Below are 7,358 nucleotides of genomic sequence, written 5' to 3' on the forward strand. Positions count from 1 at the left end.
TAAAATTTAGAGAAGCTAGAAGAGCTTTTGATCATCTAAAGTGGATCAATGTGTCATACTCACATCTAAAATGTTAAGTTAGATGTGTTAAATGTGAGTGTTGAAAGTGAGTATAATGGTGATTTGGGAGCCAAGGTTGTAACTAGGAATGAGTAAGATAGGGCTGATGATTTTTGTCTCTTTCTTGATCTGAGTGATAATTATAGGTATAAACTTAAATAATTTTATTTTTATTATTTTTTATCTTTAGAAATTATTTATTTATTTTACACTTTAGTATAATTTTTATTTAAAATACATTGGGGGAAAATTCGCTTGAACTATAGAGAAGAAGAAAACGAAAATGTTGTTGCTAATATGTGTTATCAATAAATGTATGCGACAAATGTACTACAAGCTCCTCCTCTTTCTTAATGTTCAAGTTTTATCCTTGGTTCCCTTTGGTTTTCCCATTAGAGTTGGCAAAATACTGTAGGTGTAATATTCAATGAATGTACTTAAATGCAACACAGCCTAAAGGAAACAAATTGTTGATATTAAGACAAATGTTGATGTGTTTGCTATTCCTTAGAGCAGGATAATAAAGACATTGCCAAAGAGAGGTGATAAGACTACTACCTGACAGGGAGCAGTACTGACTTGAAAATAGACCTTGAGATAAAAGTGAAACAACATTGGGAGTTTCTGTTATGTTAGGAAGATGTAGGCATAAAAGAGCACAGTAGAGGTGAATTCAGTGTGCCTGGTAAAGGAAACTAAGGTAGCAACACAAAGCCTGAAATCCCTTACTAAATAAAAGGAATAACTGAAAGTAACATGATTGAGCCACTTAAAGTCCAAGAACCAAGAGGATCTTGAAGTCAGGACAAAATCTTGCAATTGTGGATGCAATTTGAACCACATTTCCAGACTGAAAAGGAGACATCTCTATAAATATTAATATTGAGGAATTAACAGGAGGTTAATATTAACAATGGGGTCAAAGGACCACTACTGGACCAAAATGCTTGTCATTATATAAAACTATAAACCCTAGATGAAATCACATGGGGAATAGAGAGATAGGAAATCCTGATGTAGAAAATTTGGGATTGATTTGAAAATTTGAGATTTCATTTGAATAGTAAGATTAAGTTTTCCACTAGTTCATGGAATGAAGCAGTCAACATAGAAATGATCTGGAGATAAAAACAGTATAAGAGTTCTATGTCTTGTAGTCTGAGTCTTGTAGAATTTCACAATGAAGTAAATAATATAAGTATTGTATTTTCAGTATGATAGGCAAGTTCAGGTGGGTGCAAAAGAAATAGATATATAAATAGTAGAACATGTGACAGTAGGAGTTAGGTACTCATAGAAAAGGAAAACTACGCATAGAAAAGTGTACAGTAAGATTATCAAAAGGTATTTTTTTAAGATCCAGGGATCTAATGTAAACCTGTTATCCAATGTTCTTTCTTTCTTTTTTGTTTCAATGAAAATAAAAAGTATTTATTTATTTATTTTCCATTGTTCAAATATATTTGTCTCCATTTTCCCACCAGCATTTTTTCCTCTACCACCCACTCCCAACTCCCAACCTCATTCCCTTCACCCTTTCTCTTTGTTCATGGGTCCTGTATACACGTTCCTTGACTTGACCCTTCCCCTTCTTTTCCCCATTACCCTTGTACCAGCTTCCCTTTCATTACTGCCAGCTTGCTTTTTCTTTCAATGTTGCTGGTTACATTTTCCTTGTTTGTTTGTTTTGTTGATTAGATTCCACTTACATGTGAGATCATATGGTATTTGTCTTTCACTCCTTGGATTATTTCACTTAGCATAATGCTCTCCAATTCTGTCCATGCTGTTGCTAAGGATAGTAGCTCTTTCTTTCTTTCTGCTGTGTAGTATTCCATTGTGTAAATGTACCATACATTTTGATCCACTCATTTACTGTTGGCACTTATGTTGCTTCCAGCACTTGGCTGATCTGAACATTGGAGTGCATAGGTTCTTTTGAATTGGTGTTTTGAGATTCTTAGTGTATAATCCCAGTAGGGAAATTGCTGGGTGAAAAGGCAGCTCCACTTTTAGCCTTTTGAGGAAATTCCAAGCTGTTTTCCACAGTGGCTGCATTAGTCAACATTCCCACTAACAGTGTACTAGGGCTCCCTTTTCCTTCACAGCCTCGCCAGAACTTGTTTGTTGATGTGTTTATGATGGCCATTCTGACCTCTAAGAAGTGGTATCTCATTATGGTTTTAACCTGCATTTCTCTGATGGCTAGTGATGATGAGCATCTTTTCAAATGTCTCTAGGCCCTGTGTTTCAAATGTCTCCTAGGTTCCTTGGAGAAGTGTCTGTTCATGGCTTTGCCCATCTTTTAATTGGATTGTATGTCTTCCTGTAGTGGAGTCATGTGAGTTCTTCGCATATTTTGGAGATCAAATTGTGGTCCAGGACACCATTGGCAAATATATTTCGTATATGCTTGGTTCTCTTTACATTTTGCTGATGTTTTCCTTATCCATGCAGAAGCTTCTTATTTTGATGAAGTTCTATTTGTTTATTCTTTCCTTTATGTCTCTTACTCTAGGAGACATATAGATGAAAATATTGCTGAGTTGAATATCTGAGATTTTCCTGCCAATGTTCTCCTCTAGGACTTTTATGGTGTCACAAGTTCTTCTTAAGTCTTTTATCCATCTTGAGTTTATTTTTGTGTATGGTGTCAGTTGGTGGTTGAATTTCAATTTTTGGCATGTATCTATCCAGCTCTCACAATACCATTTATTGAAGAGGCTATTGTTACACCACTTTAACAATTGTTTCTGCCCCCTTCCTAGAATATTAATTAACCATAGAGACATGGGTTTATTTCTGGGCTCTCTACTCTGTTCCAGTGATCTAAGTGCCTGTTATTCTCCAATACCAGACTGTTTTGATTACAGTGGCCTTGTAATATTGTGTGATATCAGGTGTTATGATCACTCTTACTTTATCTTTCACAAAATTGCTGCAGTTATTTGGGGTCGTTTATGGTTCCATATAAATTTTTTGAATGTTTGTTCTGTGTCTGTGAAATACATCATTGGTATTTTAATAGGGATTGCATTGAATCTATAAATTGTTTTGGGTAGTATGGTCATTTTGATGATGTTAATTCTTCCAATCCATGAACATCATATATGCTTCCATTCATTTGTGTCTTCCTTAATTTATTTCTTCAGTGTTGTGTAGTTTTCTGAATACAGGTCTTTTACCTACTTGGTTAAGTTTATTCCAAGGTACATTATTTTTCTTGTTGCTGTAGGAAAGGGGATTTTTTTCCCCTGATTTCTGCTTCTGATATTTCATTGTTGGTGTACAAAAATGTCTTTGATTAATGAACATTGACTTGTATCCTGCTGTTTTGCCAAATTCACTTATTAGTTCAAGTAGTCTTTTGCATATTGGTGGAGTATATAGGGTTCTCTATGTACACTATCAAGTCATCTGCAAAAAACGATAGTTTTACTTCTTCATTTCCAGTTTAGATACATTTTATTTCTTGTTCTTGTCTGATGGCTATGACTAGGACTTCCAATAGTATGTTGACAAGAAGTGGTGAAAGCAGACATCCTTGTCTTTTTCCTATATCTTAGTGGGAAACCTTTTAGTCTTTGCTCATTCAGTATGATATTGGCTGTAGGTTTTTCATATATGGCCTTTAATATGTTGAGGTATGCTCCCTTTATTCCCACTTTGCTGAGTGTTTTTATCATAAATGTGTGCTGTACCTTATCACATGCTTTTTCCATATCTATTGATATGATCATGCGATTTTTGTCTTTTCTTTGTTTATATGATGTAGTACTCTTATTGATCTCTGAATATTGAACCATCCTTGCACCCCTGGGATGAGTCCCACTTTATCATGGTGGGTGATCTTTTTAATGTATTGCTGGATGTGGTTTGCCAACATTTTGTTGAGGATTTTAGCATCTATGTTCATCAGTGATATTGGCTTGTAGCTTTCTCTCTTTGTTGTGTCATGATCTGGTTTTGGGATTAGGATGATACTGGCCTCACAAAAGAGTTTTGGAGTTTCCCTCTTCTTGGATTCTTAGGAAAATTTGAGAAGGACAGGGGTTAGCTCTTCCTTAAATGTTTTGTGAAATTCTCTTGTAAAACCTTCCGATCCAGGGCTTTTGTGTGTCAGGAGTTTTTTGATTACCGCTTCAATTTCACCATCTGTTATCAGTCTGTTCAGGCTTTCTGCTTCTTCTTCATTCAGGGTTAGAAGGTTATATTTTTCTAGAAATTTGTCTACTTCATTGAGGTTTTCAAATATCTTGGCATATTATTATTCATAGTAATTCCTTACAATCCTTTGTCTTTCTTGGTATCAGTTGTTATTTTTTCTCTTTCATTTCTGATATTATTTATTTGATTCCTTTCTCTTTTTTTCTTGTTGAGTCTGCTTAAAGGCTTGTTGATTTTTTTTTTATCTTTTCAAAGAGCCAGCCCCTGCATTGGTTGATCTTTTGAATTGTTCTTTTGGCCTCTATGTCATTCAATTCTGCTCAGATCTTGATTATTTCCTTCCTTTTGCTCACTCTGAGCTTTGTTTGTTGCTGTTTCTCTAGTTCTTGAAACCATACGATTAGGTTGTTTATTTGAAATGTTTCCATCATTTTAGGTAGACCTGTATTGCTATGAATTTTCCTCTCAGGACTGCCTTTGCTGTATCCCATAGGTTTTGGACTGTTTTATGTTCATTTTCATTTGTTTCCAGAAATTTTTTATTTCTCCTTTGATCTCACTATTGACCTATTCATTGTTTAATAGCATGCTATTCAGTCTCCATGAGTTTGAATATTTTTGAGTTTTTTCTTTAAGGGTGGTTTCTAGTTTTAAGCCCTTGTGGTCTGAGAAAATGCTTGTTATGATTTCAATTTTCTTGAATTTTTTGAGGTTTGTTTTGTGTGCTATCATGCGGTCTGTCTTCGAAAATATTCCATGTACATTTGAAAAGAATGTGTATTTTTCTTATTTGGGATGAAAGGTTCTATACATTTCAGTTAATTCCATTTTATCTAATGTGTCATTCAGTTCCACAATATCCTTGTTGATATTTTGTTTGGAAGATCTATCCATTGTTGACAGGACAGTGGGGTCTTAAAATCTCCTATTATCAGTGTGTTTCTGTCTATATCTTTCTTGAAGTCCTCTAAGATTTTCCTTATATATTTGGGTGCTCCTATGTTGGGGACATATAGATTTACAAAGTGTATGTTTTCTTGATGGATTCTTCCTGTGAGTATTATGAAGTGTCCCTCTGGGTCTCTTTTTATGGCCTTTGCTTTGAAATCTACTTTGTCTGATATAAATATTGCTACCCTTGCTTTTTTTTTGTTCCTGTCCATTTGCTTAGAATATTTTTTCCATCCCTTTTCTTTGAGTCTGTGTAGGTCCTTTGTTCTGAGATGGGTCTGTTGTAGGCAGCATATGTGTGTAGGCAGCATATGTGTGTAGGCAGCATATGGATCATGTTTTCTCATCTATTCAGCTGCCCTATGTTTTTTGATTGGAGCATTTAATTCATTTACATTTAAAGTTATTATTGATAGGTACTTATTCATTTTTTCCCTTTGTACCAGTCTTCTCTTTCTCACTCTTTCCTACCTCCTCTTAAAACAGTCTCTTTAGCACATCTTGGAATGCTGGTTTGGGGGAGGTGTATTGTTTTAGCCTTCTTTTGTCTGGGAAACTCTTTATTTTGCCTTCTATTTTAATGGAGAGCTTTGCTGGGTATAGTAGTGACCATTGTAGACCTGTGCTTTTCATGACTTGGAATATTTATAGCCATTCCCTTCTGGCTTGTGTTTCTGTTGGGAAGTCAGCTGCTAGTCATATCGGAGTCCCCTTGTATGTTGCTACCTGTTTCCTCCTTGCTGCTTTTAGGATTCTTTCTTTGTCTTTGATATTTGCCATTTTAATTATGATGTGTCTTGGAGTGGGCCTCATTGGGTTCTTCTTGATTGGGACCCTCTGTGCTTCCTGGACTTGTGTGTCTTTTTCCTCCAATTTAGGAAGTTTTCTATCATGACTTTTTCAAACAGGTTCTCTATCCCTTCCTCATCCTCTTCTCCTGCTATCTCTATTATATGGATAGTATTATGTTTCAGATTGTCCTGCATTTCCCTCAATGTCTCTTCATTCTTTCTGAGTCTTTTTTTCATTTTCTTGCTCTTTCTGGGAGCTTTTTTCTACCTTATCCTCCAGATCGCTGATTTGATCCTCTGCTTCATCTAGCCTGCTTTTGATTCCTCCTACTGTGTTCTTTTATTCAGAAATTGTAGTCTTTATTTCTTCTTTTCTCTCACTGATAGTTTCTATGTCCTTTTTCATGCTGATATAGTTTTCAGTAAGATCCTCCTAGTTTCTCTGTAGTTTTTTGTAATTCTCTCTGAGGTCGCTGAGCTCATTGAGCTTCCTTAGAACCATTGTTTTAAGCTCAGTATCTGATAGTTTACATGCCTCTATTTTATTTAGTTCTTTTTCTGAGGATTCCTCCTTTCCCTTCAATTATGGGGGTATTTCTTTGACTTCCCATTATTTGTGAGTGTCTTCTTTTTTTGCTTCTGCTTCTTAAATTGACCTGTCTTGACTTCCTGACTTTGTGGTGTGAACTTCTGTGGTAGGAGACTGCTGTGTTTTATTCTAGATCTGCTTCTGATGGTGTCAGATATTGACCCTGTCTGAAAACTGTGGAACACTTCCAGAATATGCTTTTCATCTTTGTGCAGAGGCCATGCTAATCTTCTCCATATCATTCCAATTTTTTAGTATATGTGATTCCAAAGTGAGCACCCCCGGTGTTCTTTCTATTATGACACGTTGCGCTAGAATTTTAAAAGACACTGTGCAATAAGCTGTGAGAGACATAAGTAAATAAAAATAAATAAATAAATAAGGCAAGCTATAACTCAGACATTTTAAGCTTGTAGTTTGTTTGAAAACGTAATATGTAGACACGTAACTATAATGAGTAATAAATGTGTTCGATGAGTACAGACATTTAGTACAGACATTTTAAACAAGGAAAAAGCCTAGAGAACTTTAAAAATTAAATAACTTTCTATGGAAAATCCATTTTGTATTTCTACATGGAAGATCTACAGAATTTGAATGAAAGGAACTAAAGTAATTTTGGTGTACATGATAAGTTATGAATGCAAAGACATAATTATGGATGTGTCACAGGGCAGTGAGGAAATTCGAGGCTATGTCTGAGATATCTGAAAGGATACGATTATAACAGAATAAAAAAATTTTAATTGCCATCATGAAACATTTTATCAACAAGTAATTGGTAATGGGGAGTCAGTGAA

General features: G+C 35.2%; 1 non-coding gene across 1 annotated transcript; it reads right to left on the reverse strand.

The window, feature by feature from the left end:
* Positions 1–6,728: 6,728 nt before the first annotated feature.
* On the reverse strand, positions 6,729–6,837 carry LOC129071231 (U6 spliceosomal RNA). The gene has a single exon (XR_008529231.1). It is a non-coding gene; the product is annotated as a U6 spliceosomal RNA (small nuclear RNA).
* Between the last annotated feature and the right edge of the window lie 521 nt (positions 6,838–7,358).

Source organism: Pteronotus mesoamericanus, unplaced genomic scaffold (assembly GCF_021234165.1).
Source record: "Pteronotus mesoamericanus isolate MK-2021 breed Mesoamerican mustached bat unplaced genomic scaffold, CSHL_Meso_final contig_26, whole genome shotgun sequence".
NCBI lineage: Eukaryota > Metazoa > Chordata > Mammalia > Chiroptera > Mormoopidae > Pteronotus > Pteronotus mesoamericanus.